The sequence below is a fragment of the Oryctolagus cuniculus genome, chromosome 8, assembly GCF_964237555.1.
Source record: "Oryctolagus cuniculus chromosome 8, mOryCun1.1, whole genome shotgun sequence".
In the NCBI taxonomy this organism is placed as follows: domain Eukaryota; kingdom Metazoa; phylum Chordata; class Mammalia; order Lagomorpha; family Leporidae; genus Oryctolagus; species Oryctolagus cuniculus.
The window spans coordinates 43,095,341-43,104,071 of record NC_091439.1 but is presented as its reverse complement, the minus strand read 5'-3'; the positions used below and the strand labels follow the sequence as shown (position 1 = coordinate 43,104,071).

The 8,731-nt window shown below is 45.4% G+C and overlaps 1 protein-coding gene across 15 annotated transcripts in view; it reads left to right on the top strand.

Annotated features, from left to right (window-relative positions):
- Window positions 1–2,252: 2,252 nt before the first annotated feature.
- LOC103350841 (rho GTPase-activating protein 20) overlaps window positions 2,253–8,731 on the top strand; it is a 95,224-nt gene continuing 88,745 nt past the window's right edge. For 7 of the 15 annotated variants that reach the window (XM_070047655.1, XM_070047660.1, XM_070047653.1 and 4 more), the window contains exon 1: window positions 2,253–2,477. The gene's annotated coding sequence lies outside the window, so the exon portion shown is untranslated. Of the gene's footprint in view, window positions 2,478–6,374; window positions 6,514–7,350; window positions 7,524–8,731 lie in introns of all 15 variants that reach the window. The other 8 variants (XM_070047656.1, XM_070047661.1, XM_070047654.1 and 5 more) reach the window with 3 other exon arrangements.

Here is an 8,731-nt window from a genome sequence, read left to right as displayed (position 1 = left end):
TAAAGTCAGGGTCTCTACCCAGTAACAGGATCAGAGACCTACCTCAAAAGCAAAGGAGCTGGGGGCAGGCATTGTTGAAAGGCTAAAGAAAGGGGAAATGCAGTAAGGAAGAGAGGTCAGCCCCAGGTCAAGCTTCGTGCCCAGGCCTGGGGTCCCGGGATCCTCCTCCTACCTGGTGGCTCTTGTGACAAAGTAGGAGGAGATCAAGTCCCAGTGATCCTCTGTCCAGACATGCGGTCGCCCGGAGCTGCCACAGGCCCATCCCAGGGTCCCCACCATGGCTCGCTGGCCAGGGTCTCCCAGGCCGGCTAGGGTCCCTCAGTCTGAGGTGCAGCTCCCTTCCGTGAGACCCTCCCTCTTCACCTTCAGCGAAGCTGCTTGGGCACTGGCTCCAAGGGCTGATGGGACAGGCGGGTGCTGCCGTCCATGCTCTCCCCGGGGGTCTTGCAGATTCCGGTGCTGTGGGTCCCAGGCGGCCACGAAGGTGACCCACAAGCTCTGCGGAAGCCAAGTGGCCACAACTAGAAGGAAGGCAGGTGGCTGCTGCGGTGCGCTGTGTGCCGGGCTGTGGGTGTGTTCGCGTATCCTCCTCCCGGGAGGGGAGAGATGACCCGGTCCCAAGCCCAGAAGGCAGCAGTTAGGGGTAGATTTCCCCAAAGGGGAGAGACCGTGCTACCCTGGGCACTTTCCCTGGGGCCTGGGAATACAAGCAGGGTCCCAATTTACTTTTCTCCAGCTTGGATTGGTTGTCAAAGTTGGTTGCAGGGCAAGGGGGCGTCCTGTCAACCTCCAGCCTGTCAGTGATTGCCCCGCCAACAGATCCTCCCTTTTCTGGGATGAACTAGACTCATTCTGTGCTTTGTGGCCCAGCCCTTGCCATGGCTGATTTGTCCTTGCTTGACATTGGACCCACACTCCACCCAATGGGATTAACTCCATCGATTCTGAATGGGGACGAGGAGACCTAGAGCAGAAGCCTGGAGGCTGGGTCTGATGACACGGCTGGGGTGCAGGTCTTTAGAGAAGCATGCGCCTTTCCCTTCCACGGGCTCCTGTTGTGTAATTTTTCATCACAACCCTCCCTTTTAGCAGCCTTTTCTTGTAAGGTCCTTAAATGTGGTTCCTGTGGCTACTGAAAGTGGTCTGTGGCCTGGCTGCGTGTCTCCATCCCCAAGCCAGCCCTAGATGGCCTCTCCAGCCAAGGACCTGGCTACTATGGTCCTGGCACTGCCTGCATTCCTCCATCGCCCTGAAGGGGCAGATGGTGAGAGGCCTGGCCAAGTGCTTGTGTGACCTCAGCCAGGGCAGTGGACTCCCTGCCTCCCTCCAAGGGCCCTTCTGCTAAGCTCAGCTTTCAGAAAGGGGCAGCAGGAATCAGAGAAGGGCAGGGGCTGGCATCCATCCTCTCTGCTTCACTGTCACCAGCCTGCTCAGGACACATGTGCATCCCTTTGTAGAGGACAAGGGAGGCTCACCGTCAGGGAAGGACTCATTGGAGGCAATCCTGGAGCCAGGACTGGACTCTGTGCATCTTCATCTCACTGCCAAAGCCATGGGTCACATGCCTGAGTCTGCTGCCATCTCCATAGGTAGGGTCCAACGACCCCTCCCTTCTCCAAATCTCAAGTGGAGTCTGGGGCTCATAGTCAGTGTGGGGACTCAGAGCTCCTGTCTCTAGGAGCCAAACACAACCATTATTCAGAAATGGCAGGGTAACCCATGCTCAAAGCAGCAGCAGCAGCCAATGGACAACAGTGCAGTCTGGAGAAGCCCCATGGCCTTCCCCTAAGCTCTAAGTGTCCTCCTGGGGTGACTATGGCTGGGCACTTGGGCTCAGGGAGCTTGGACCTGTGCGGAGTACTCCTGCCAAGGGAACAGCCCTGCAGTCTTCTGAAAATTGTCCGATTGGATTGATTTTGGTCAATGCATCGCTTTCAGCGGGGCCCTGGCTGAACCCTGGAGTTTCCTCCCCAGGCTCGGGTTCTGGTTGATAACGGTAAGGGCCGACTTTCCCAGTGCTGAGCCTTCCACACACACGTTTCACAGCCGTGGTCCTGGAGTAGATATCTGTTGCATGTAACCCAAGAATCCAAGTAGATGATTGAAATAAATATTTAAGATATTAAATTGTTGTCCGTGAGGATTTTGTATTTGTGTAAGCATACTTCATACAGACCTAGGGAGATCCTGCCATCTTTTTATTGTAAAATCCATGCTACTGGTTTGACAGCTGACTGGAAGGAGTCAGGAATTCTTTAAGATGAGCGCCGAGGGCGGGGCTAGCCGCAGCGGCGGGTAAGATGGCAGTTGGGCTGCCGGCCTCCCGCGTCTGCGCCCAGCCTCCCAGGGCCTCCCTCCAGCTGCGGGTCCCCTTCTGACTCCAGCGTCCTGCTCCTGCTCACCCTGGGAAGCAGCAGGTGACAGCCAGCAGTGACGCGGATAAAAACCCGAGTAAGGAGACGCCCATAAAAACCCGAGTAAGGAGACACCCTTGCGCCCCGTGAAGGGCCGCACCCTCTGCTGTTCCATGGGGCCCCACAGGCACTGGCCTTTCACGTTTCTCCCTTCAGGCTCTGGTAGTCACCTTAGGCGGCCTGCAGCTTTGCAGTGGAAAGAGTAGGGGTTTCTTGTGATGTCTAAGCGGTGAGTCATTCAGGTTAACTCGGCCGCTTGAAGTAGGTCTGCAATGTCCTCGCGAATGTCCATCGTTTCTTTCAGCGAACTGAAAACAGTTTGAGGTGCTGGGAATTCCAAGCACCCCTTTGACTCCTGCTCGGACCACATAGGTTGTGGTATTTAGCCCCCGTTCGCTTTCCCCGCTGCTTCCTACGTCACCACAGGTGCCCTTCAAATATACCATGCACTTCCTTATCCCTGTGCCTTTCATGATGCTGTGCAAACTCAATCTGATCCACTTCCCCCGCTAAATCTCTTTGCAAAGAAATCTCATATTCACCCCTTCAAGGCCTTCCGTGAATATCCTCACCCATGGGAAATTATCTCCATGCATCTTGTGTTCATATCTCTGAGCAAACTCATCTTTATTTCCAATTTAGTTTTCATCATATGCCTTAGTAAATACTTCTGGTAGCTGACGTTATCCATGAGTCCCTCTAGGCAAAGACCCTTTCTTGTTCATAATTGTGTCTTCCTGGGGCCGGTGCGATGGTGCAGTAGGTTAATCCTCCACCTGCTGCACCAGCATCTGATATGGGCACCGGTTCTAGTCTCGGCTGCTCCCCTTCCCGTCCAGCTCTCTGCTGTGGCCTGGTATAGCAGTGGAGGATGGTCCAGGTCCCTGGGCCCCTGCACTTGCATGGGAGACCAGGAGGAAGCTCCTGGCTCCTGGCTTCAGAGCAACACAGCTCCATTGTGGCCATTTGGAGAGTGAACCAATGGAAGGAAGATCTTTCTCTCTGCTTCTCTCTCTCTCACTGCCTGTAATTCCACCTGTCAAATAAATAAATAAAATCTTAAAAAAGATTGCTTCTTCCTGGCACATTAGACAGTTCTTTATTGATCAGTGACATTCAGGAAACATTTGTGACTGTAAACAAGAAATTTTAGTGCAGAAAATGTGAGTTGCTCCTAGAGTAAGAATTTTTGAGAATTATCAAAACATTTGTTAGCTGCACAATTGGGATCTTCTTGGGTTAGAGATATGCATATTTTTCAAAGGGCAGATTTCCTGGAATTTGCTATGACATTTTCAAAGTGGTTGCATCAGTTTCTACTGCTAGTGGCGGTGTTATGAGACTTGCAGTTGCTCCATATTGCTGCTAACACTCAGTATATTCGCACTAACATGTCTAAATGCATATAGCTTGACTTGGTGTGTGGGTGATGTTTCTAAGTGTCAACTGATTTCTGTCCTTCATTGGAGCATTTCATCCATTTTAATTTCTTTGTGAGGAAAGAGATCTTTCACTCCCTAAATGACCTCAACAGCCAGGGCTGGGCCAGGCAGAAACCAGGATCCCAGAACTCCATCTGGGTCTCCCAAAAAGGTGGAAAGGGCCCAAGGACTTGAGCCATCATCCACTGCCCTTGCCCTGCCCCCAGGATGTATTAGCAGGAAGCTGGATCAGAGGCAGAGTAGCATGGATTTCAGTAGGCACTCAGACATGGGATGTGTCTGTCTCAAGTGGTTACTTAACCTGCTGTGGCACCACCCCACTGCTCTGCTCTACTAATACTCATATTTGCACAGTATATATAAAAATATTCCAAAGATTACTCTAGTACTACCTTAGCACCATGGCACAAGTGTTGAAATGTGGAATTTTCATCACTGTTCATTTGTATTCTGACTTGTATTAAGTGTTCCCATATAACTTGAGAATCATTTCAAAGTATGGTCTTTAAGTTCTAATATGTAGACTTTGGGAGATGATTTTATTGCCTCTGCTCAGAGAATGACCTTTGCATCATATTCATTACCTTTCCATTGTTGAGCACTGCTTTAAGGACAGATACAGGTACCTCTGAAGTGAATGTGCTCTCTCTTTGTTGGCTCCTGTATGTGCCCATGAGAGCAGGCTTACTAATTGATTAAATTCATTTATTTTTTTTATTTGCTTAGTCTATAAATATCCAAGAAAGGCATATTAAAATCCCTCTGTATAATTGAGAATGGATCCATTTCCTGGTTTTCTACCATTTTTCTTTTTTTTTAACTTTTATTTAATTAATATAAATTTCCAAAGTACAGAATATGGATTACAATGGCTTCCCCCCCATAAAGTCCCTCCCACCCGCAACCCTCCCCTTTCCCACTCCCTCTCCCCTTCCATTCACATCAAGATTCATTTTCGTTTCTCTTTATATACAGAAGATCAGTTTAGCATACATTAAGTAAAGATTTCAACAGTTTGCTCCCACACAGAAACATAAAGTGAAAAATACTGTTTGAGTACTAGTTATAGCATTAAATCTCAATGTACAGCACACTAAGGACAAAGATCCTACATGAGGAGTAAGTGCACAGTGACTCCTGTTGTTGACTTAACAAATTGACACTCTTGTTTATGGCATCAGTAATCACCCTAGACTCTTGTCATGAGCTGTCAAGGCTATGGAAGCCCCCTGAGTTCACTGACTCTGATAATTTTTAGACAAGGCCATGGTCAAAATGGAAGTTCTTTCCTCCCTTCAGAGAAAGGTACCTCCTTCTTTGATGACCCCTTCTACCATTTTTCTTTTAAGTGTCACAGCTATATTTCAAATTGATACAGGTTCAATACTGGATATATGTACATATATGTGTATATATATTATAATTAGAAATGGGCCCAGATTTATTATTAGTTGACAGACATTTTATGTTTATGGCATACAAGATAATATTTTGGTGTGTATTTTGTGACTGCACATATTTTTTTCTTTTTTTGTAGTAAAACACTGAAACTCTACTCTTGCAGTATCAAAGCATACAATATATTGTTATTCACTATCGTTACATGCATTCCATACAATGAATGTCTTGACTTTAGTCTTCTTGTCTCATTGAAATTTTGGACACTTTGAGTGACATTTCTCTAATTCCTCTACTCCACAGCCTCAGATAGCCTCCATTTTATTTTACTCTTTTTCTATGAGTTTAATTTTTAAGGTCCCACATCTAAGTGAGATCATGGAGTATTGCTTTTTCTGCACCTGTGTTATTTCACTTAACTTCTCCAGGTTTATCCATGTTGTTGCAGATTAGAGTATTTCCTTCTTTAATAATCCTGAACAGGATTCCAGCATGTACAGTATATACACTCTTTTTTCATCCACTAAGCAATTGATAGATACTCAATTTGACTCAATCTTGCATATTGTAAATCATGCTGCAATGAACATGGCAGTGCAGACATCTTTGATCCACAGATTTCATTTCCTTTAGATAGAGTTCTGGTAGTTGTATTGCTTGATCATATGGTATTTCTATTTTGAATATTTTGAGGGGCAGCCATCCTGTCTTGTATAATGGTGGCATTAATTTACATTCTAACCTACAATGTGTTAGTGTTTCAACTCAGGGGAAGCATTTAGTGCAGGAGGTAAGATGTCACTTGGCATGCACACATCTCAGGATTAGTTGGGTTGAAATCCCAGCTGTTTTCCAATTCAAGCTTCCTGCTCCTGTGTATTCTGGGAGGATGGCTCAAGTGTTTGGGTCCTGCCATCCCTGTGTGAGACTCAGATTGAGTTCTGGGCACCTAGCTTTTCCCAGAACTTCTTAAAGAGGGCATTTGCAGATTGAACCAGGCCATGAGAATCTCTTCTGTCTCTCTGTTTTTCAAATAACTAATAAATCAATGAATACAGAAGGGTCTCATTTCTCTACATCCTCACTAACACTTGATTATCTTTCTTCTATTTGAGAATAGCTATCCTGGGGTAGATGTTTGGCTCAGCCTTGAAGATGCGTCTTGGGATGCCCACATCCAATATTGCAGTCCTAGGGTTTGAGTCCCAAGTCTGCCTTGGATCCAGCCTCCTGCAGATGTGCATCCTGGGAGACAACAGGTAATGACAAGTAGTTGTGTGCTGCCACCTACATGGAAGACCCACATTGTGTTCCAGGTTCCTGGCCATAGCCCAGCCCTACTGGTCATCAGCATTTAGAGAGTGCAACAGCAGATGGAACACCTCTCTCTCTCTCCCTCTCTCCCCCCTTCTCTCTCTCTCTCTCTCTCACACACACACACACACACACACACACACACATTTGTCTCTGTTTTTCTGTCTTTCCAATACAGTAAAACCAAACAAAAATGTAAAGATAATAGCTATTTTAGCAGTTGTGAGGTGATTTTTTTTAAAAAAATATTTATTTATTTAAAAGGCAGAGTTGCAGAGAGACGGGGGGGGGGGAGAGTGAGAAGGAAGGAGGGAGGGAGGAAGGAGGGAGAAGGGAGAGGGAGGTCTTCCATCCACTGCTTCACTCCCCAGATGGCTGCAACCGGCTGGAGTGGTGCTGATCTGAAGCCAGAACCCAGGGGCTTCCTCTGGGTCTCTCTTGCAGGTGCTTTTCCAAGCTATAGCAGAGAGCAGGATCAGAAGTGGAGCAGTAGGGACTCAAACTGCAGATGGCAGATTTACCTGCCATTCCACAGTTCCAGTCTTGAGAGGTGATTTTAATTGTAGTGTTAATGTGACTTTATCTCATGATTAGAGATGTTAAGCAACCTTTCATATATACCTGATTTCCATTTGTGTATCTTTTGAGAAATATTGGTTCAAGTTATTTACCTTTTTTATCTGATTGTTTTCTCACTATTGAGTTGTTTCAGTTTCTTATATATTTTATATATTCGTTTCTTATCATTTATATGGTTTTAAAATATTTTCTCCATTCCATAGGTTGCCTCTTCTGTGAATTGTTTCCTTTCCTGTCCAGAAGCTTTTTAGTTTGACATAAACACAGTGTCTGTTTTTGCTTACCTTTGGGGTCATAGCCAAGAAATCATTGCCCAGACCAATGTGATGGAGCTTGGAGCTTTTTCTGCTTTCTTCTAGTACTTTGGCTGTTTCAGGTACTATGTTTTAGTCTTCAGGGTATTTTGAATTGATTTTTGCATGTGCTAGGAAATGCAAATCCAAATTTACTCTTCTGCATGTGGATATCCAGTTTTTCCAACATCACTTATAGAATAAACTTGCTATCCACATTGAATGGTCTTGGAACCTCTGTCAGCAATCAATTTATGATAAATACATGACACTGAACTTGCTTATTTACACAAATTCTGATACTAACACACCCACCTAAGTTCATGTGTCACTGGCAACAGCTTAACATCTAGTTTTTCACATTACTTGTACTTGTTGGTGCCCTCATGTGTTAGGCATCTCCTTTGTGAACAGAGCTATGGGTAGAGTCTTCACATTCATTTGGAAAGGCTTTGGTAGTCTCTTTTAACGTGAGACATATTTTATTTATATTAATTAAAAATTGTCATAATTTGTTTCCACCTTTTGTTGGATAATTTATATGTATGATGGCTTTTGCTTCTTTTTTACTAGCCCACCATAACATTGTATTAGATTGGGCAATTTTTATTGATTTCCTTTTATCTCTTTCTTCTTTAAAATATATATTTCTTTTTTCTATGGTTGAGTTTTGTGGAGATTGGTTATTACTACAAACCACAATATCCAAACTATATATAAATTAATTCAGGCTGCATCCCAAGTGGCAGTCATTTCCATTGAACTCATTATAGGAGCCATGATAAACCAATAGAAATCTCTGGCAGAGGTGATTTAATGAGTAGAGCTGCAGGTATTATTGAGTTCAAGGTTCTACTTTTGTTCATGGCTTTGTTTTGTTTTGATTTTACTTGGTGCACAGCCAACACAGGTTCATCATGGATTTCAAAAAAGATTGAAAATTGTTGTAATGGCTGAACATTTGACAAGTAATGTCATTGATAGAGATCAGAGAATTTGTGTTTCTTTCTTTCTTTCTTTTTTTTTTTTTTTTTGATGTATCTAAATCTCATTGGAGGCCGGCACCGCAGCTCAATAGGCTAATCCTCTGCCTGCGGCACCAGCACCATGAGTTCTAGTCCTGGTTGGGGCACTGGATTCTGTCCTGGTTGCTCCTCTTCCAGTCCAGCTCTCTGCTGTGGCCAGGGAGTGCAGTGGAGGATGGCCCAAGTGCTTGGGCCTTGCACCTGCATGGGAGACCAGGAGGAAGTACCTGGCTCCTGGCTTCAGATTGCCACAATGCACCGGCCAT